Below are 24224 nucleotides of genomic sequence, written 5' to 3' on the forward strand. Positions count from 1 at the left end.
TGCGTACTCTCTGGACGCCGCAGCTGCATTTTGATAACGTGATAACATTGCCCATATACATTAGCAACATATCCGTGGGCTCATTATTTTCGTAATGATAAAGCAATTCCGACTAATTAGGTGACAACTCTGACAGTATTTTTGATTAACGTCCATGCTAATTTGATTTTTTTTGTCAATTCTAATTTCTAACAAATCAGCGCAAATTTGAGCAGGACCGGTTTCAAAAATTTCAAAAAAATTAACTTATTGTATCTTCATTGTCGTACACATTTTACTAAGGCAACTTTGGCTAAAACTCTTTAGAACAACGCATACTATCACATGTTAAAAGGAACGCCTCAACTTCGAAAACACCCTGTATAATTATCCATAAAAATTTTGTTTTGATTAAAAAACAGATGAACCTAGAAACCATACAGTGGGATCTCGTACTATGATAACACCCATTTGGTTTGGTGGTTGGTGCTATAGCCGGTGGTTAGGACCAATAGAATTAAGAGAAAACAATTTTTCCGACACTTATAAACCGATATTACCAAAATTATTTCTAAGTGTTACCAAAGCTTTGCTACGTACCGTTTAAGATGGAAAACCAAGTTAAGTTTATGTTTAGTGAAAAGGGTCACGAACTGCTGGTGTTTGGTGATTTTAAATTTTCGAAAGCCAACGAAACAAAGTGCGGTAAAATTCGATGGAAGTGTTGTAACAGAAAATGTTTGGCACGAATATACCGGGACATTTTTTAACGCTGAACATAGCCCATACTTATTCCCTATGTTCAGTTTTAAAAAACACAGGTCAATGCATGTATGAAATCAAGTAACCATGGTAACCAAAATAACTGCCGGACAGTTTTAAATAAAATTCTCAACTTGTTTGAATTATTGTTGATTAATTTAAAAAAATGTATACAACTGAAGAAAAAATACAAATAATGCACTTATACCATGCACATCATAGCATTAGAAATGTGCGTGACATATTTTCAGTCACTTATCCTGATCGTCCAATTCCATCAGTTGGAACAATTTTTAATATCATATCAAAATTTAATAACCACGGATGCGTCGAATATAAACACCACAAACGAACCAGAAGAAATGATGTCTTAACAGAGGAAAATAAGTTGAACATCTTGTGTAATGCAGAAGAGAACCCCATGTCTTCATTAAGAATGACCAGCCACTACTTTGGAATTTCTTCTTCGTCAATTCGAAAAGTTTTAAAAGAATTTAAGTATAAAGCTTATAAATTTACAAATCACCAGCTACTAAATATTGAAGATAAAATTAAATGAACTGATTTTTGCGAAAAAAATGTTTAATTTAATAAATAACATCGAAGAAATATTAGAAAAAATAGTATTTACAGATGAAGCATCGTTTACACTTGATGGTGAAGTAAATTCCCAAAATTATCGGTTAGTCTCTATTGATCCAGTTATTCCTTCATATCCTTTTCCTTTGTTATTCCTATCCTTACAGATATTGGTCAAGAACTAATCCACACCTCCAAAATTTAACAAGGACACAATACAACCGTAGGGTTAATGTGTGGGCAGGAGTTATGAATAATACATTAATTGGTCCATTTTTCATCGAAGGAAATTTAAATTCAAATTCGTTCTTAGGACTACTTCAGGAACAAATCATACCACAAATTCAAAACTTGAATGTCAACGATGTCTGGTTCCAAATGAATGGAGCTCCCCCACATTCCACTGCCATGATAACACGTTATTTAAATGAAATTTTTGAGAAACGTTGGATTGGAAGATTTGGGCCAACAGCTTGGCCACCTCGGTCACCAGATTTGTCCCCAAATGACTTCTTTCTTTGGGGGCATCTAAAAGATAAAATTTATAATAATGTAATGATAAATAATACTGACGAACTCAAAGATCGGATAAGGCATGCTTGCAATGAGCTTGATCCTAATTTCATTAGAAATTGTGTTCAAGGTTTTCACAATAGGCTAGCATATTATCTAGAACGTGAAGGTGGCCACTTCGAATATTTAATAAAGTAATTTATCATTCCTTATCTGTTCCTGTTACCTGATTAATGCATTTTACAAATAACAATTTACTTTGCTTAAATCATCTTGAATGGCATTTCTAGTCGACACACAGAACGTCGACATGTCGACCATTTTTGTTTTGTCAGATTTGTGTAATAATTAGTTGCATAGCAACCACAACGGACAACGCATTGATGTGTGCTTTTTAAAACTGAACATAGGGAATTAGCATGGGGCTATGTTCAAAGTTAAAAAAATGTCCCGGTATACTTCCATCCTGAATACAAGTGAAGTGATCGCAATTTCAAAAAACCATAACCATAGTGCTGATAAGAATTTGTCCAGACAAATGATCAGTAATTCGATCAAAAGAAAGGCTTGCGATGATATTTTGGAAAAGCCTGCAAAGCTAATTAATTCTGAATTAAGAAGTAATCCGTGTAATTCAGAAGTTTTTATAGAAGATATAAACTGTATTCGCAGGAACATCTATATAGCTCGTCGAAAACTTTGGCCTACAGTTCCAAAAAGCAGGGAAGAAGCTATAAGTTATTTGGAAAATTCTGAACTTAAAACAGAAAAGGACGAGAACTTTGTAGTGAGTGTAACTAAATCTAATGAAATTATAATCCTCAGTTGTTCTCCAAATTTAATTTTTTTATGTCATGTGGATAGAATATATGTATCTTGAAGGAACTTTTAAGTATTGCACTAAGTTTTTTTAACAAATGTTCACTTTACATGGTTTTAAAAACGGTCACTATGTACCCTTAGTTTTTGGTTTATTACCAAACAAAAAACAAGAAACTTATTTTCAATTCTTGATAGATTTAAAGGAAAAGTGTAAACAATTAAATTTAATTCTCGAACCCAAGGAGATTGTTGTAGGTTTTGAAAGTGCGATTCATTTGCAGATTTCATTTATGTCAAAGTTGGTACAGAAAAATACAGCAATTAGGTTTAGGCAAACATTATAAAGATAATAATTCCCTAATTGGCAACTATTTAAAATTGTATTTTGTAACTTTCGGTTGTTGATGGCTTGTCGTTGTTAATGCTATACCTACATCAGATATTTGTCAAATAAACCAACAAAACATATCCGGTTGCAGTGTTATAAATAACCGAATTAAAAAATTTTCTTAATTGTACTGCCAACTTAAACAGTCCTTCTTGATCACCCGGTATAAGGTGATGTTTAATGTTAGTAAGTTCCTTTAATTAGTTGTTCATTACAATAGTACTGCAATATAATTTTTTTTTTCGACACTGTCAGAATTTGAGAATTTTCTCCTATGTGAACGGATTCTGATAAATGTCAAAACGAAACGTCAAGCTAATTTTAAAGATTTTAAGATATTTGGAGCCTTTAAGGGGCTCGTCGAACAAAAAAACGTTGTATTCAACTCGTTCGTGTGTAAATTGGGTCTTTTTTGTCATGAGTGGGCCAGTTTAAAACGCGAGTGAAACGAGCGTTTTAAAGGCCCATTATAAAATGACTATTAATTTTAATTTAATAAGTTCCCATTTCACTAGTATAATTTAATTTGGGTGATGTCAATTCCACAAGTCATCCACTAAAAGATTTCTTCGATCAAATCCTGGAGGATTATCGGCGTTTCCATTGGGTAGCAGGTTGACTAATACCAAGTTTTGTTGTCCTTCCATAATAAATTGTTGGATGTCATCGTCTCCTTATTGCAAGATACAAATATTGTGGAGAACATGCAACAACAGTTTTAACAATCCTACCCACATTGTCCATGTTTAACGATTCCTTTAATCGTCTAAATCGCCCAAGTAGCAAGCAAACGCTTCTTCTATTTTCACCCTTGTTTTAGAGAACTGTTTGTTGAAGTATTGTTGTCGAAGCGTAGAGATGGCATAAAGGCCGTATGACACGATGCCAAATTTAATGGAAAAAATTGCGAAATTTTTAGCACAAATTTTCTTGCACCGCCTAAATACAAATTGCTGCAAAATTTGCAGCAATATTTACTTGACGTGAAAAAATTTAGAACACGTTCTAAAAATATTGGGAAATTGCATGCCATTTATGCGCAGTGAAATGCGCATTGGTACTGACCATGCACCATGTTGTGAAGTGAAATACATAACCATACATAGCGTCCAAGTTCAAAGTGTTCAAGTGTTGTCCAAGTTTAGTGCACAGAACACCCCCTTCTAGTTTAGTGTGTTGGTGTTCAAGATTATATGTGTGCAAACTAAAAAGAAGTATCAAAAGAAGAGGAGAATGACGTGGTCGAAAGAGCAAGTTACCACGTTGATTGAGGAATACAAAAATATCCTTGTTTGTATGCCGTGAAAACGCCTGTACACAAAAACAAGCATGCACGGACAACTGCCTTGACCAAAATAGAAGCAGCATTACGTCCACTGAAGCCCGATATTAACGTCAACGATTTGAAAAGCAAATTTCATGCATTGAAAACTACATTTTTGGCGGAACATAAAAAATATGTCACGAGTCGTCAATTGTTGTGCTTTTTTAAAGCGTAGATTAATTGGAGCATGTTGACAGCTAACCTAAAATTTAGAGCCAAAGAAATCTTTCTTTTTTTCTTTTTTGCAATATTTTATTACTAAGCAAATATCTAAGGTGATTTTTGTGTTGAGGGTTCCTTTGCGCTACGTGCTGAAAAACAGTTTTGACTCTGCCTCAGAAACAATCGTTTAAAATACTCATTTCCGGTAATTCGATGGATACTTGATATAATCACACCATCAACCTCTTTCAGTTCCGCATTTTTTTTCACAAAGTTCCTCATCTTCATCGCCCTGTGGTGAAGGGCTGAAGAATATCGCCACCCTTTGTGATTTAGGGGAAGTAAGAGTCTTCCGAAAGTCAGAACAAAATTTTACAGTCACCTACGGAAACAGCTTTACTAGCAGGGTAGTTTAGCCACCTTGTTCCGTTCAACTTTACCCTGGGGGCCCACACTCGAGCACCGTGAGCCTCAATTTGAGTACCTTCGTTCCTTCGTGCCGCGAACTAGTCCGTGGGCGAAACTAGTTCAATTTAAATGCCCATTGTCCTCTACGTGTGACTCAGCGAGCAAAGGTTTGCTGATTTCTCCATTTTCCATCAATTTCATTTAACTAAACCTCACTTCTTTGTTTATTTTGGTCTGTCAACTGTCTTCTCTCATTAAAATCCAACACCCCACTTTTCCTGCGACCGCAGCATACGGCAGTACACCATTGGCCCACTCAATTTCACGAGGAATTAACAAAAACACCGAGTTAATAAAAGGGAGAGATAAGAGATTTTAGCTCTCTTCCCGTTTTGCGTGTACACCAAGCTTGTTTACGTGGTGAACGTACCGTCTAATTACCGTCAAGTGCCGCAAAAGGGAAGAAGCTGCTACAATCTCGCTGCCGCAGTCGAGAAATCCACGAATGGACATCTCGCAGAAAATTTCCCGAAAGGCCAGAGTAAAAGCTCAGGTGAGACCTCCAACCTTCTTATCGTCGACCTTCCGTCTTTTTTTCTTCAGCTGGGTAATTTTCTATTGTCTTCCCCAGGCCTTTTTTTTCTTATCTCGTCATTCTCGCAAATTATCTTCGACCTACCGCAAAATAACGCCTTCGTGTCCCGGACTCTCCAGAGGCAAGTCCGTGTCCCACAGGAGCTACCGCCGGATCCTTGAGGCGAGCAACTCACAACGCTCCGCGCAGGCGCATCCACCCCCGCCAAAAGCCACCCTTACCGAGTCCCTCGACTCGATACAACTTCCCTCTTTTTCCAGTCCAGACTTACTTCGAGTAATAGCAAAAAAATATTGATAATTATATTTTAACTGAATAATAACTATTTTTTATAGAATTTTCATCCGATCTACAGATCTACGATATTTCTACTGAAGACGCTATAAGTAAATTGTGTAAATCCGGTTTTATGAACATATAAATTCTTGTGAAAGTTTCAAAAAGAAAATAAGAAAAGCTGAACATAATCAAAATTATAAAAAGGCAGAATCTTAATCCAAAATTCGGGCTGTAACTACGGGCTGCAATGTACCGAAAACGTTACATGTAAAATTCGATGTCAAAATAAAGAGCAAAATTTTGAAGGTGAGGAAGCCATAAATTTCTGTTTGTCGCAATTGAGGAAAAGAAATACCAAACCAAAATTCATAAAAATGCAATGGAAATGTATGGAAAAAAATTGAAAATAAAAACTTCAAAATAAATGTAGTCTTTTAATTTCATAAATAAATTATTTTGAGAATCACCCTCAAATGTCACATGATTTATATTGACAAATCACAACTCCGAATTATTTGAATAGCAACCAATTTTTTTTCAGTTATCTATGAACCAAATGATAACTTTCAATACACCATTAGATTCAGAAAAAAAACCTTACCAGACTGAGTCTAAAAAAACTACATGTGCCCATTTAAAAAAAAAAGTTGACTATCGTTAGCTATTGAAGATAACACCAAAAAAATATATTTTATGGCTGTTTTGTAGCGCATGAAAAACCATATCTTTAGTTTTTTTGTTCATTAAAATCGGGTAATAAATAAAAAAGTTATGGGTTGAGGCGTTTTTTATCAAACAGCCTGTATATCTATCGAGCTGGTTGTCTTATTTTGCACCTACCACAAGCCAGTAGATTGCGTCAGGACACAAAAAACTATGGGAGTTTGCGTTTACTGTGTTGTCTATGGAGGACTGTCATCAAGCTGTCACTTTGTTGCGTCCCGCCAAACGAAAATTAAATATTTTTTGTTGTTGTCTGTCTTTTTATAAAATGAAAACATGAAGAAGTGTTCCATTTGTGGATACATTAAAATCCTGAATACAGACCGCTCAATATTTCAGGTTCCTTCGGTAAATTTTATACAACATTAATATTTTTCAGATAATGAAATCAAAGCAACCAGTTTAAAAGGTCCAGGGCCGCCAGGCCCGAGAGTTTTTAAGGTGCCCGAGAGCATAAACATCGACTAATGCCCGTGGTGCATACAACGTTTTATGTTTCACTGCATTTGAATTTGTGAACATTTAAAAAATTTATAAATTGTGAACTTGATTTTGCTAAATTTCCTAGTTTGCGGTGGCTCGTACTCGTATCTATGACGACTTGTTTGAGCGGGCGTAATAAGCGGGCATTATGATTTATACCCCCTAGGGCATTATAGCCTACTTAATACATCTCGTTGTCAAGGTATTAAAAACAAATAATGATTCAGTGAAACATAAACAATCTTTTAAGTCAATTTTATCATTATATACATTTTGTAGACTGCCGATAGACTCCAGGAATGGATTAGAGCTACGGCAATACTGCTAACAATGTTGTTCCTAAACCAGCCTCTTAAAATTGTCCGAAGATTTACTAACACCAGATACTGTTCCTACTAGAAATTTAGAGTCCACATCCAATTACTGCTTACAATCATCACCTTCCAATTTCCAATATGCCACGGAGGCAGTATATTAATAAAAATAAAAGGTGTGTACATTACCTAACCTATCCAAGTGTCATTTTAAAATCCTTGTTTATTCTAGTTGTAAAGATAATGAAGAAGCAACCCAGATTAACCCCTGTATCCCGTCAAATAGCCAGAACATTCCCTGTCATTCTTCTAATTTTGCTAAGAATGCTTTGTCCACATTCTATGATAGCTTAGAAACTCAACTCAATATATTACATTTGTCGATACCTCTTGAATGGGGTATTCATAAGAGATAGGTGATTCTGGAAAAACTGATCGTGTTACTGGTGCAAACATATTGAAACCACAATGTATTTTAGAATACAATCAGAATATGGGAGCTATAGATAAAACCGACATGCTTCAAAGTTCAGAAAGTTCAGAAAGTGTGTAAAGTGGTACAAAAAGATATTTTTCTTCCTACACTGTAAAGTTGAATTTTACCGTCTCCATATGGACGAGAAAGTACGTGTTTCTACGGCTAGCCTTGCAAAAAAAAACACAAATGGCTAGGCAGTAATTATTTTTTTTACTTTTATCAATAGAGGGCGTTGCAATATGTTAAATTAAATTTACAAAAAAGAAGAAAGAAGTGTCCAGGCTCGCTAAAGCTCGCCTGTACATTTCTTCTTTCAGCCTGGAAAAATGTCACTTTACCGCCTAGGTTTACAATATACTATTTTAGGTTATTGGACTATTCTTTGCTAAATGCTCATGTTTTGTACAAAGTCAAAACAGGGGAAAATATCAGTCTAGCTCAATTTCATTTGACGTTGGTTAAACAAATTGTGGAAAAGTATTTCAAAGAAGCCCCAAGAACGTCAAATAAAAGAGGACTAGATGGAGATAATCCAGTCAGGTTGGTGGCAAGGTAATTTCCATCACGATTACCCAAACCGCAAAACGGGAAACAAATTTCAAAGCGATGTGTTGTATGTTCAAAAAAGAAAGTAAGAAAAGAAACTTCTTTCTGTTGCTCTGAATGTGACGCGGCGCTTTGTGTGGTGCCTTGTTTTGAAAGGTACCATACTGTATATATAAAATTAATGTTTACCATTTTTGGAAATTTTGTTTTTAATCTTTAAGTAATGTTGCAAAATGGCCAAATAATAGTTATTTAATAAACTAGTTTGTTAATGAAGGCGATTAATAATCGAAACTGTTTAAAGCACGAACGAGTGTAGCGAGTGAGTGGCTTTAATAGTTGAGATTATTAATCGCCCATTAACAAAAGAGTTGATTACAAAATTTTTTCGTTGACCGCAAACTTTTTTTTTTGGTGACAAATTTTGAAATTAAAGCCAAATCAAAACCCATTTCATCTTTTTCCATAAAGATGAGACCTTATAAATACCTGCATTCTTTTTTTGTCCTCAGGGTAGGCCATTTTTAAATTTTTGAACACTTTCTATTCACTTTTCCACAAACAGTGTCAGAAGACGTCAACTCCATTCACATTCAATTTCACGTAAAAATCACGGTTGCTACGGAAACCTAGTTACCTTTGAAAAATATGACATGCGAATTATAACCAAAAATGTCGGTTTTTGAAAAAGTGAATTTGTAATTGTGCAGTTATGGAGCTATAAAATATAGAAAACCCTGCTGCCTACCTGCTGCAGTGTTGGTAAGTGCAAACAATGCATGTTCGAGGTTGTTTATACATGAAAATTTAATCAAAACGTCAAAATCGCAAAAATCATTGATTAATGAAAAATAGTGTATTAATGAGGTTCATTAATACACTATAATTTAGACAAAAGAATTCATTAATATTGAAATTAACAAGCGGTCAATGGAAAAAGTTTATTACATGCTTTATTTTAATAAAACAACGTAATCAAACTTCATTTAGAATTTTGTACACGTTACCGGGAGACGGACGATCCCGCTCAAAAAATTATACCAATATGCGGAAAAGGGGCGTTTCCGCAAAGCAAAATTTTCTTCCTTTATACAGCATGATTTGTAAATTCAAGCCCTGCTATTAAAGGGTTAATAAGGTCATCGATAAGAAATTTAGATGTATTTACAACAGATGGTAAAGTAGTGTTTTGCCAGTGTTGTCAAAAACATGTAATTATCTACCTATTAATAGTACCTACAGTAGGTAATTTGTTCTAAATTAATGTATCTTTCTAATTGATTTATAGGTGCCTTGTCCTAAAAAATCGCACATGGTTCAACATGAAAGAACGATCCAGCATCAAAGTAATTTAAGCAAACCAACGTGCAAAACAATTTTTAGTGACTGAAAACATACCTGTGAGTAGACATGATGTGTTTTCTTTGTGGACCTATGTGAAGTAATGCTAGCAGCAAATTTGCCATGGTACAAGTTACAGTGCCCAAAATTTAAAGAGTTTTTAGCAAAGTACTGCAATCGTTCCATACCGAATGAATCCACTATCAGAAAACAATATCTACCGATATGTTATGTTACAATAATATACTGACACAAATACGTTCTGACATTGGCCGGTGTTCTGTCTGGATTGCAGTTAACGAAACGACTGACACTAAAGGGCGTTATGTGGCCAACGTTATTGTAGGAAAGTTAAGTTCAGATGAACCCGCAGTTCCACATTTGTTAGGCGTAAAGTTTTTGGAGAAAACTAATCATGCAACTATTGCTCGTTTTGTTAATGACTCAATGGGTGTGTTTTTTCACAAATGTAGATGTTTGATTTCATTAATAGAATTAACTCAATTTTAGCAATTTTGTGGCCTGATGGTATACAGTATGACCGTGTACGTGTCTTATATTATGATGCAGCTGCTTACATGGTGAAAGCAGGACATTCACTTAAGATCTTTTATCCAAATTTGTTAAACATTACATGTTTAGCTCACGGTTTAAATAGAGTATGTAAACTAATTCCAACAGAATATCCATTGGTTAATGAACTAATTGCAAACGTTAAAAAGGTTTTTCTGAAAGCACCTTTAAGAGTCGAAGTTTTCAAGACTTCATTACCCGATGTGCCAATGCCACCAGAACCAATTATCACCTGGTTAGAGGCAGCATTTTATTACTGCAAGAATTTTGATGCTGTGAAAAAGGTATGTTTTTCTGTGTTTGCTGTGTATCAGCTAAACTTCTTATTTTTTAGGTTGTAATGCAATTTGACCCTAGCTGTGCAGAGTCTATCCGCAAAGCACAAAATTGTTTTTAAAATGCAGACATTAAAAATTGTTTGATTTATATTTCGTCCAATTTTCAAGTTTTAACACAAACAATCACTAAATTGGAAAAAACTGGATCTCCTTTGACAGAGTCTGTATCAATGGTGGGCAATGTAGGTACTGAATACGTTGAAAATCGCACCTGGCGAAATAGCACAAAAGGCATTTTTAACACTTCAGACAGTTTCAGAAAAAACTTTTCAATCTTACAAATTCTCGCAAAGATTTCAATTGGCGACAAATGGCAAACTTCCCAGAAACATTACTCCAGAAACAGGGGTAATGCTGAAATATGCGCCGGTAACGTTATGCAACGTTCTAATTCTTGTTCGTTTAAAAACACACTAATTGTAAATGTTGAGGCTATTCACACAAAATCACAACACTTCAAGAACTTCGACCAGGTGATTCTGAGAGGCGCTTAGAATACTGCAATTGGTTTTTGAACAATTTGAATGATGACAGGTTCCTAATAATGAATTTGAATTAAACAATTTAATTTTTTAACTTTATTATTATTAGACATCTTTTTTTTTTTGACGAAGCACAAAACTAGAATATGGAGTTCAGAAAATCCACATGCATTTGCAGAAACCCGATTGCATCCTCACTTGCATCCAAAGGTTGGAGTATGGATTGCGGCCTCACGAAGGCGTTTAATTGCTTTTATTGTAAAAATCAAAGAACCTGTCATTAATGAAGTTACATAAACTCTGTTTTTCTATTTGGTACCACAATATGCTACAAAGCGTAAAAATCAAATATATTCGAATTCCACAGGACTCTTGATATTTGTTCTTTTATAGACACTCTGTACTTATAATGATTTCGAAGGTACAACAGCTACGAAATTTAGACAAGAGAACGAAGGGTGTGCTTTCGCAGCCTTCGAACAATTGACACAACTAAAAACTGAGGAATGTGGTATTTTTATAGATTCTGATTTTCCTTATTTGGCAGCTGCCCCTGATAGGTTGGTTATTAGAAGTCAAGTGCCCATATACTCGTAATGCTAGGGGCTTGACTCCTTTTGAGGCCACTGAGAAAAAAATAATTAAATTTTTAGAAATATCGGACAGTAAATTAAAACTGAAAATTAATCATAATTATATGTATCAAATCCAAGGCACACATTACAAAAAAAGAAAAATGTTATTTTGTAGTATGGACAAGGAAAGGCCTTTGGTATGAAGAAATTTTTAAGAACAGTGTGTTTTGGGAAGAGCAGAGAAAAAAACTTTGCTTATTTTATATGAATGCCATGCTTCCTGAAATCTTAAATCCTCATAAAACCCGAAAACGAGATCTGCGAAATATTTCATTTAATGATTTTGTTTGATTGGAAATTGGGTAATTGGGTCTTCTTTTTTCCCCTTTTTGTGTGATATTGGTTTTTGTTTTCCTATTTTTCGTTTCACTTGTACAAGTATAGATATACAGGGCGTTAGGGAATGGTCTCCCAAGAATTTCAGGGTGAGGGTGTGAGGGAAAATGTGGTCAAAAACCTTAATACCATTTTTTCCTAACGTGACTGGTTTTCTTAAAAATAAAAATTTTAAATAGTGCCCCACTGTTTGGGAGTTTTTGCACCATTTTATTGTTGTGATAATTAAATAAATAGTTAACATTTTGTAATGAAAGTCAATTGCTTAGCAATCAAAAACAACAATGCCTCATGTCAGATTTTATCGAGTACCTACTGTCACAATGACGTTTCGGTTTTAAATATTTTCCTTGGATAATAGATCATCGAAAACTACCGGAACTGCATTTTTTATTGACAAAATCAATAATTATATTCAAAATATTTATCTAGATTCACCACAACCTTGAGCTAAGTACCCTTTTATTGCTGCAACGAACTGAAATTATTTGTGCAGCTTCATTTGTGATACATCTCGATTATCCTCTAAAGGGATTTAAAATCGAGCACTGACCCTAATAAGATTCGTTAGTTTCTGTGTAACTTTATTTATTTGTATTGAAAACATTCATAATAAATGCTTAAAATATTCTCCGTTTGCCATTACACAAGCATACCTTCGGACAGCAGCATTGGCATTTCCCCTACATTCCCCATACACAAAATGCATATCTGCATACTCCTCGATAGAATATTCTGGCGTTATTATTATTATTATTATTATTATTATTATTATTATTATTATACACTGCCCGACAGACGAATCCAATTACGGGGCAGGAAACTTTACGGCGTTCAGCAATCACTTGAAAATATCATTGTCTTGTGACTCATTATAATAAGTGCACATTTGATGTAAAGGTGAAAACTTCAAAACATTCGTTCTGGGTGTGGATATGTAAAAAGTTCTCGACTGGCGAGTTCCTTTGTTAGGCACATGAAGAGAAATCTGACTCAGCAAGTCAGGACAGTCAATTTTGTATTTGATCAATTTTTTTAAAAAATTCATTGAAAAATTTCTTCTCCTGGTCTGAAGGTCTAGAAAGTCAAATCTTTTGAGTAAGTTCTGTTGAGAATAACCTCTCTCAGGATAGACACCATCAGTCTTGAATGCTAAGAATTTGAGAAAACGACGCTGAATAGTTTCGACTTTATCCACATATCTCTGATAACTTGGATCCCAAATGATGCTGCCATACTCAAGTTTTGATCTTACATATGCACAATATAAGAGTTTTAATGTGTCAATATTTCTGAAGTGCATGGAACACCTTATAATAAAGCCAAGTGCCTGAAATGCTTTTGCAACGACAACGTTTATATGTGGAACAAAGGACAATTTGTTGTCAAACGTAATACCTAAATCAACAACCGATTGAACTCTTGCTAATTTCACGTTATTAATTCTATACTCAAACTCAATGATGTTGATTTTGTGTGTAATTGACATTACAGTACACTTGTTCAGATTTAGATGTAATTTATTTTCATGACACCATCGACTGAGTTTGAGCAAGTCATCTTGAAGAAGCACACAGTCACTAATGGTAGAGATTTCACGGTACAACTTAAAATCGTCAGCAAATAGCAGTTTCAAAGATGATAAGCCATTGACTATATTATTGATGAAAATCGAAAAAAAGAGGGGTCCCAATACAGATCCTTGAGGAACACCTGAAGTTGGAATAATTTCTTTAGATTTGAATCCCTTATAGAAAACATACTGCTTCCTTCCAGTTAGGTAAGACTTAAAAAAAGTTAACAAAGAAGCAGAAAACCCAAAACTGTGTAATTTAGAGAGAAGAATATTGTGATCTAATCTGTCAAAGGCTTTTGAGAAATCCGTATAGATCACATCAACCTGTTTTCTTTCATCAATACACTCAGCTGAAAACTGGGTAAAGCAGCAAAGATTCGAGATTGTAGAGCGTTTCAGAAAGAAACCATGTTGGCAGTTGGATAAATGGTTACATACTTTAGTAAATAAATACTCATGCAGAATGAACTCAAATGTTTTGGCAAAATTGCAGATAAGTGAAATTGGTCTGTAGTTACTAACGTCATACTTATCACCCTTTTTATGAACTGGGGTTATATATGAATTTTTCCATGTTGAAGGAAAGTCACTTGTTTTTAGTGCAAGGTTAAAAATGACTGAGAGAGGAAATGCAAGTGTAGCGGCACAATTGGGCAGCAGAAAAGCCGGAATGCCATCGGGACCAGTTGTTGATTTCGGTTTAATTTTCTTTAAAGCAGAAAGGACTTGATCTTCGGAAACCGAGCCAAAAGAGATAATGTGATAAATTAAGTTATCAGTTAGACTAGGACTTGAATTAGATTTGATATAATTTACATTGAAATGATCAGCAAAGGCATCAACAATTTTGATTGGTGTAGAGAGTGTTTCACCGTTAAAGATCAATTGACTGGGAATACCGGAGCTACCTTTTATATTACTTAGAAAGCTCCAAAATTTTTTTGGATCCATCTTTATATCGTTTTCAACTTTTTTGAGATAGTCAATGTGAGCGGCATTGACTTTCTTTTTTACTTCAGCCCTAATTGTTTTGAATTTATTATAGTTAGTGATTGACCGATTTTTTTTATAGCTACGCCACAGTTGCCATTTACATTTTATCATTTTTATAATATTTGCTGTAAACCACGGGGGAAAAGATTTGCTGCTACCACAGTGCGTTTTGGCCACGCAGGTATCGAAAACACTGTATAGCTTATTATAAAATAATAAACAAGCATAGTTTACATTGTCACAATTGTGAAGAAAGGACCAATTTATCTTAGAAAGATTATCATACAACTGCTGAATGTTAGCTTTCTTAAAATTCCATTGCTTATATTTTAAATTACAGAATGATCTATTAGCAATACTAACATGCTTCAAAGTTATACAGAGTGATGGATGATGCGGATCTTCAGCTGTGAGAATATCATTGGCTTTAGTAATTTCACACGATTCGTTGCAAATGATCAAATCAAGATAACGACCATGATGGTTTGGTACATTGTTAAACTGTTTGACATCGAAAAAGTTTAAATAGTTGTATAAAATTGACAATTTTTGGTCATTTCCAATGCTATCGATTAGTAAGTCAGGTGAGTAATGGGAGATGTTAAAATCGCCGACAAGTAAAATCATGTGTCCTTGAATATCGACAAATTGGGCCAATAATTGAAATAAAAGTTCATATTCAGATGCAGAGGATTTGGGGTGCATATATATAACGAAAATAAAAACAGTGGAAATATTATTGGAGCATTTAATACCAAGGATGTCAGTTGATGACAAAGTGTCAAATCCTGCCGAGGACAGATCTAGTTTTTCCATAAAGTAATTGCATTTACCAAGTAACAAAACACCTCCTCCTGTACTTTTGTCCATTTTCAACAGATTTCTATCGCTTCGAAAAACTTTATAGTTACTAGGACATATTTCAGAATCAAGTACTGATGACTTCAGCCAGGTTTCAGATAACGCAATAAAGTCAAAACATGAACAGGAAATAGCATTGAATATTTCATTTAATTTTGTGTTAACTCCCCGAACATTTTGATAATAAATAGTAATTTCTTTAGCCTTGTTACTAGTAATAGAAGAAGAAGTTAATTGCTATTTTTTTAGTTGAAAGTAATCTTTTATTTTTTCGAGCTCACGCTGATAGCACGTGCAGCGAAAGTCCCAAGCGGCATGTTCTGTATCAAAATTTGCATTTTCGTCTCTGTTTAATTTGATACAATTTATACATTTAAAGGTCAGTGATTCACACTCAGATATGGTATGATCTAATTTATCTTCTACACCACATTTTGGACATGACTTTTTCTGATTGCAAAATTTTGAAGAATGATTAAACCCATTGCAGTTATAGCATCTTAAGATATCATGAGCATCGAAGGCAAAACAGAAATCATATCCGATGAAGACTCCACCGGCTTTCATAATTTGATCATATGCAGATCGATGCACTTGAACAACAGCTTGGAAAACATTGCGATTTTTTTTTGTGGGCCAACATTTGATTAACTTACACTCCGATTCTACGTTGTTGCAATCATTATTATACTTGACAGCATGTTCAATAAATTCAGTAATTTCTTGTTCAGATAAGCGCTGAGACATTCCCACTAATTTTACTCGCGGTTGTAACCCTTTCACTTCTTTAATTTCATAATCTTGTGATAGATTTTTTACGGCAACTCTTTTGAATTTTGCATTGTCTTCTTTGGAAGAGAAACCGATTAATAAGCCACCGTTGTTTATACTCTTAACCTTATTTACATTTATTTGTTCAGCAACAGGATTTATCGCAGAATTTACGTCAGATTTAGTGCGACTGACAGTCTGGACAATATTCTTTGGTTTAATGAGAACTGCAGGTTCAGTTTTATTTTTTAAACTTTCAGAATATGTTTTAGAAACAGATTGAACCGGATGTTGAGATAGTTTAAATTTTTCCTCAGCGATTTTGGAAAAGTCACATTTTAAATTATCAAAAACAGAATTTAAACTTCCCAAAATTTCACTATGCTTTTGCTCTAAAAAAGTGTTCAAACCAGCCTGATCGATTGTAAAACATTTCCGGTCACATTCAGAACACCTCCAGGAGAGTCCGGGAGTTGTTTTTAAGAGCCGAGATAATTCAGCATTTATTTTAACACACGAAGGATGGTAACGTTTGTTGCAAACACCGGCGCATAGAACAGAAGCTTCTTTTTTGTCTATTGCTCCATGACAAGATCCACAGGGGACCATCATCTTGAAACTATGTACTGCTTGTCGCAGTGCTGTATAATTCACACTTTCCCCGATCGGGAAGCGAGCAATAGGATTTCAAGTCTGTGCAATTTATACAAGTAATCACAGTTAAATAACACTTAATAAGAGTTAAGGTAAGAAACATAAAAAATTTAAAAGAAACGAAGAGAGAAAAGAAAAAAAGAAAAAAGGCGAGTGCCACGAAAACTTCGCAGTCACTCGCCTCACGATAAAAATAATTTACCAAGCCGCTATCGCTCCGCAACAAAAACTACCAAAACAAAAAACCCCCAGAAATAATTGCAGATTTAATCAAAATAAATCAAAATTTGACTCACCCCAAACCAACTACACTCACTGAGAATAACACGAAAATAATCAGCGATTCTCAAGCAATATAATGGTATAAAGAAATCACGACAAAGCAGGTAATTGATTAATCAAAATCAATATAAAACAGAGCGCCAGCAAAACACGTTTGCACACACTCATGCCACCATTAAGCGTTGGAAACTATTGTAATCTTTGCAGGCGACGGATAAAAAATAGATCAAGTCAAAGTGTAGACTTTGACAGTAGTAAATTTCAAATCGTTACCAAGCAATCATTTTTAAATCGAAACATACAAGATTTTTTCGTGCATAAAACAATATTTCAGCAGTCCCAAAACAACAGGGAACAATTTTATTTTCAACAAACGGTTCAATTTATCCAAAAGCGGTATAAAGGTATTCGACCACATTTTCCCTGATAAACTCACCCTGAAATTCTTGGGAGACCATTCCCTAACACCCTGTATATATACGTTTCCTATTATGTAGTTATTTTGGGGAATGAATTAGCGGTTTTGTCAAAAAGGTATTCCTAAAGCTCTATTTTTGAAAAGACTTTTAAAAAATTATCTGAGCCAGAATCACCAGCTCCTGTTTTGTCATACACATACACACATTATTATTGACTTATGAACAATATAACAAATGAGTACACTATATGCAAAAGTCGGTATTTGCAAAATTTTAAAAATTGACGGTTACAATGTTAATAAAATCAAGATGGCATTGCGCATCAACTAATGCGATCAGCTTGTAGCATAATTCGGTATTTGATACACAAAATAGGTACAAAACATTTCACTCAGATGCAAAACTTGGTATTTGTGCATTTATGTCAGATGCATAAGCCTGTATTTGCTAACAACCAATCCTGGCGCGTATCTGCAAGCCACGTGACTAAGCACATGTTGACATCTTGGTGTTGTCATTAACATTATTATTGACGCTGAAAAAAAAGTAGAACCTATAATAACTATTACTAATTTATTGAAGTTCCTAGTGTTATTATTATTAATAAATATTGGTGGTGTTAATTATTGGTATCATGGGCTTGTTAGATGGCGTACTTGTTACACCATGTCAACAAGGTAAAGGAAGAAAGAAATCCCGTCAACGTGAAAGTTGGAAAAGAATGCGAAAACAAACTTTGAGGTAATTTTATAATTTAACTAGCTGACCCGGCGAACTTCGTACCGCCTCAGAATCAATGAATGTTGTGTTAACTTATATGCTGAATTGAATGAAGTTTTTTTATTAAGATAAAATGAATAATCAAAATGAAAACTCCCATGAATTTACGACAATTCATTGAGTACTGAAAAAAAGTTTTTTCGGTAAATTCATTTGCAAGAAGTGAGAGTATAATGGGTAGTAGAGCAAATTGCTGTGTCTCGAGTTTTAACTATTTTGCCGTAAAATTAATAGGGGAGCCAATAACTGAAACTCTTTATTTTTACATGTAAAATCCTATGTCTCGTAAACTAATTCTACACCCGGTATATAGATAACCGTTGTTCGTAGATTCATAGGTCTTTATTTTGTAGACATAAAGCCAAAGAGTTGCCGATTTATCCAAAGTGTAGTCACGTTAAAAAAGCTGTTTATGCGTATAAGGAGTTGACAATGCGAGATGTTAAACAGTTTCATGGTATGCTCTACTCAACGACAGACAAAATTAAACAAGACATCTTTCTTCTGAAATTTTGTGAAGCTACAATACCAAAGCGCGGCATAAGAAATTCTCATAGGATTTCCATTAGGTACCAAATTCCTACAATTAATGGCGCAGTAAAACGAGTATGCAAGAAAACTTTTTTGAATATAACTCACATAAGTTCAGATCGAATTGAAAGAATAGTGGCAAATTTTGTACGTTTAGGACAAGTGCCAATAGAAAGAAGAGGAGGCAATAGAGTTTTGGAAAAAAACAATGCGCACCTCTAGTATATTTCTTGCATGTGACTTAAACTTTACAAAATTATACAAATTATATCTTGAGAGAAATCCAGGATTCACCCCGAAATTGTCCTATTTTCGCGCCAATGTAAACCAAAATTATAATTTGTCTTTCGGTACACCGTTAACTGATGTGTGTTCAACGTGTTAACATATAAAAGAACTTTTAAAGAACGCAAAATCTGAAGAGGAAAGAGTTAGAATAATGGCTGAACATAGAGCCCATTGTTTAAGAGCCAAAGCGTTTTATGATTCACTGAAATCCAGCTCAGACTCTGTGCAACAAAACTGTGGAAAATAGTATATTATGCAACAAGATTTATAAACGGCACTTTAGACACGCGTTTTATGTTAGGCACGAGCGAAGCGTAGCGGAGCGAGTGTTTAATAAACAAGTGTCTAGAGAAGTTTATAAACGAGTTGAATACTATACTTTTTCTACGACCAAATTAACAAATGGGACACACAAACGAAACAAGCAACTTTTTTATTAAACGTTAATTTAAACATTTAAAGATAAAGGTTAAACTTGCCACACAAATTTAACCAGATCAGTGGCAGAAGCCTTATTATTCTGCAGAGATTATTTAAATTTAGAAAATTTCCAAGATTGTGGCGCGACAGTAAGATTCATTTCATTAGTGAATTAACATTTTAAATTCAAAACAGATGTCAGAATTTGGTTTTAAAAAACCATTAAATATTAACAATTCGAGCAGATTGTTTCATTTAAAAAATAGTTTGTAAATCACGTAAAAGGATTACGCTTTCTAAATAATCAGGATGTTCTAAAGTCTAATAGAAAAATTGTTTTTTTAGGATTTTTGATTTGTTTAGAATCCATAATTAAAATATATAAGGGAAGAAAATGGCCAATCTCTTTTAGGTTTCTTGTCTGTTTACAAGTGCAGCCACGATCATGTAGGGATTTATTTTTGGTTCATTAGGTAACAGGGAGGATGTAATGATAATCCAACAAGTAGACAATTTAAAAATACTTATAAAAAAAATCTTGGTGAATGCAGAAATAAGAGAAGGTAGACTTGGGAACTGCGTCCCTCTTGAACAGATACCAATTTTAAGTGTGTCTTCAAGAAAAGCTGTTGAACATATAATAAACTTTGAAAATGTAACATACAATGAAACAGATAATGGTGTTGAAGATAGTGATTTTACGGAATCATTTCTTGAAGAACATCAATTACATACTTTTTTACACCTCATAATTTATCTTTGTTTTCTCAGGAAATAGTGATTTATATTGCTGGTTTTAGTGCACTCAAACTAAGTAAATCCATTAAAAAGACGGCTTTTTGCAGTAAGGCACCAACCCACCAATTTATATTTTTTCAACTAACTGAATATTTACTAGTACAGTGTGGAATAAAATGATTTACATCTAGTTACCTTTGGAATTTTTGCACATGTAAATTTTCCTGTACCGCTCTACTTTTTTTTAGAAGTGCCGAACTATTAGTTCTGTCAATAAATGTCATCAATCGAATTGACAACTGTTACAATTTACTAAATTGAATTAACAAACGTTGGTGGCCACTTTCAACACTAGCTGTGACTTGCTTTTGTTAGCTCCTTTTTAATTTCAATCTCTACTTTGCATTCATATCATCCGGTCGCAATAAATCACATTTGGAATTTTGGAATATTTTGAGGTTAGGCTTTCTTTTTTCTGTAGAGCGGCATTTCGTATTTTTACAAGGGTAATGCAAAGGTAACTAGATGTAAATCATTTTATTCCACACTGTATAAAAGCCTTATAAATCTGCTAATTGCGGTAAAAGATAAAAAAAAACATAATATATCCACTTTTTTTCACCACGGACCAACCAACATTTTCCTAAGAGTGGGTTTTTCTTTTTGCAGAAAGGAACCAACCCACAATAATATTTGACTGCTTTTTATTTTGAAATATTTTTAGTAGTAGGCGTTGGATGATTTATTATTTATATTATTTATTTATTTTATTTATGAATATAATAAAATAGGTACTCATTAGAAAAAGAAAAGTTGGTCGAGCCACAAATAATAATAATGGCTTGACTGAATCCTTAAAATCGGTCGTATACTTAATACCGTCAGTGCACAGCCATTTTATACCAGCCTGAGAAAACAGAAGATGATATTGATGGCTTTATGCCATTCCCGATTTTGAGATTGAATATAAAATTCAGTTCCAAAGCAATATTTATTTTCATTAAAAAAATCTTTGGCATATTCCATTATTTTACATTGACATAAAATTTATATTTTTAACAAATGTTTTCATGTAACTTAATAGTTATTTAATAAACTAGTTTGTTAATGAAGGCGATTAATAATCGAAACTGTTTAAAGCACGAACGAGTGTAGCGAGTGAGTGCCTTTAATAGTTGAGATTATTAATCGCCCATTAACAAACGAGTTGATTACAAAATTTTTTCGTTGACCGCAAACTTTTTTTTGTGACATAATTTCAAATTAACGCCAAATCAAAACCAATTTCATCTTTTTCGATAAAGATGAGACCTTATAAAATACCTTCATCCTTTTTTTGTCCTCAGGGTAGGCCATTTTTAAATTGTTCAACACTTTCTATTCACTTTTCCACAAAGAGTGTCAGAAGACGTCAACTCCATTCGCATTCAATTTCACGTAAAAATCACGATTGCTAAGAAAACCTAGTTACCTTTGAAAAATATGACATACGAATTATAACCAAAAAGGTTGGCTTTTGAAAAAGTGAATTCGTAATTGTGCAGTTAGTTATGGAGCTATAAAATATAGAAAACCCTGCTGCAGTGTTGGTAAGTGCAAACAATGCATGTTCGAGGTTGTTAATACATCAAAATATCATCAAAACGTCAAAATCGCAAAAATCGTTGATTAATGAAAAATAGTGTATTAATGAGGTCCATTAATACACTATATAAAACAGCATATTATATTTGTTTAATAAGAGGTATTGGCGCACATGCTTCTTTGAAGCACTTCTCGCTTCGCTCGTCGTGCTTCAAACACGCGCGTGCGCCAATAACCTTCTTGTTAAACTTATACTGGGTGCCCCAAAATTCCCAGAACAACCCAATGAGACAATGTCAATTTATGTTAGAAAATAACGAGAAAAATAATAAAAAAATTCTAGACTTCTTAGATTTGAACATATGGGGACTCAAAAGTAGCAGCTTTGATCTCATTTATTTTAAATATTAAAAAAGATTTTGACTATTTGTCTTTTACTGGCCAGTGGCCTAATAATTCTGAACGATTGTGATCAGGTTTGCAATTATTGTCTTCATTATTTCCAGTATTTCCAAGTAGTAATTTTACGTTCGTTTTACCTCAAATAGCCTATGGCAACATGGCTTTGATTTTTCCCTCTCAATTCCATGGATACAACAAAAATTAAATATTTGCAGACCATTGGGATGCATAGAATGTTTTTAAATGTTGCCACATTTACTGTAACGAATAGGTCCATATCTTCTACAAAAAGGAAGATTGATTTTTTAAAACATTTTTACCTGATCTCTGAATGACTACTTAACAACGTACTACAACGTTGTTCCGCGAATTTTGGGGCAGCTAATATAATAATCTACCGAGCGATCATTTAAAAAATAAATCGAGTTTGCTTTGGAGCCTATGCTATAGTATGGGTAACACGCCGACTCGATTTATTTTTTAATTGATCGCACCGTACTATTGCGTAACACATGCTCTGGCTGACAGGTCTCAGAAAGCAACTTGATTTTATTCGCTTTTTCATTAAAATGTCTCAATTATTATTTATTAAACATTTTTATTTCTTCAAAACTTTTCAAAAAACAAAAAAAAATTTTATACAGCAATGTTTAGAAAAATAGTAACTTTAAAAATATGTAATGAAAAACATGTCACAATTTAAAATAAGAAAGTTAAATATCACCCCACTTCAACTGCTTCTTTAAAAAACAAATATTATTATATGGCAGTTCATAGTCCCTTAAACGCCTTTTTATTTGGATGGAATCAAACTTTGGGAAGGTTATAAAAAACTTTGGAAGACAGTTACCAATTTTTTGATAACAAGAATATTTTGTTTTGTTGCCAACCTTGTCTTTGTACAACTTGGCTCTAATACGCAAATCTGTGTGACATTAGTTAACACTGCTTCCGATCATATTTAAAACTATTAACTTTCATTGGGTAAATCTTTCCTATTCTTGAAATCAAATTGAGGTATCTTACACTAGACAAATGCAGGGTAGTTTCTTAAAGTATGACCAGAAATATAGTGCGAATATGGCTTTGACCCCTTGAGTACTTTATAACAGCCCTACGGCAAACCTCAATAAAAGTAATGCCGATCAGATGTTCAGATTGGTTACTGCAGATGAAGTTCTTTGTAAGGGGTCTAGCAAGTAAACCATTTTACAGTCTGTTGCGGTCGAGTATCGTAAAAACTGGGAAAAGCTAATCAGGCAATTAAACCATATTCACACTATATTTCTGGTCATACTTTATAAACATGGCAATTGACATGTCAAATAATTAACCTACTGTCAATATGCTCTAATATATATTTACTGTAACAATGACCTGCGATGATTAGATACATACCCACTTACTGAACATATTTATCATATTCTAAGAAAGCCACAATTAAATACTTAGAAACTTACCATTGAGTGGTGATTTGCTAATTGTTTCAGGTGTCCTTTAATAACTTCCAAACCTGATGTCTCCGTTTGTTCGTATCAAAATACCAAATCCGGAATGATAACTCAACACTCAGTAACCACACACAACGGTCCACTGATCGGCACAGCTCATTCTGAAAAATACAATAGCATAAATAATAAACACGATCATAACATAACATAACCTAAAAATGGCGCTACTCGCGTTACATTCGCAATCAGTAAATCTTAACCGTAAGCAAACAAACTATTGAAAGTGAGTAACTATGACCGTGAGAATGAAAAATACAATCAATAATGACCTTACCAAACAAAATATGAAAAGAAAAACTTACAATTTCACTTGCCGCACTCTCACTTTCTTTTTGAACTTGGTACACAAGCACC

General features: G+C 34.0%; 1 long non-coding RNA gene across 1 annotated transcript; it reads right to left on the reverse strand.

Moving 5' to 3' along the window:
• Positions 1 to 664: 664 nt before the first annotated feature.
• Positions 665 to 24224, reverse strand: LOC138127161 (uncharacterized). The gene is made up of 3 exons (XR_011158127.1): positions 24173 to 24224; positions 23820 to 23971; positions 665 to 1848 (listed from the first exon to the last, which is right to left on the reverse strand). It is a non-coding gene; the product is annotated as an uncharacterized lncRNA (long non-coding RNA).

Source organism: Tenebrio molitor, chromosome 3 (genome assembly GCF_963966145.1).
Source record: "Tenebrio molitor chromosome 3, icTenMoli1.1, whole genome shotgun sequence".
Taxonomy (NCBI): Eukaryota; Metazoa; Arthropoda; class Insecta; order Coleoptera; family Tenebrionidae; genus Tenebrio; species Tenebrio molitor.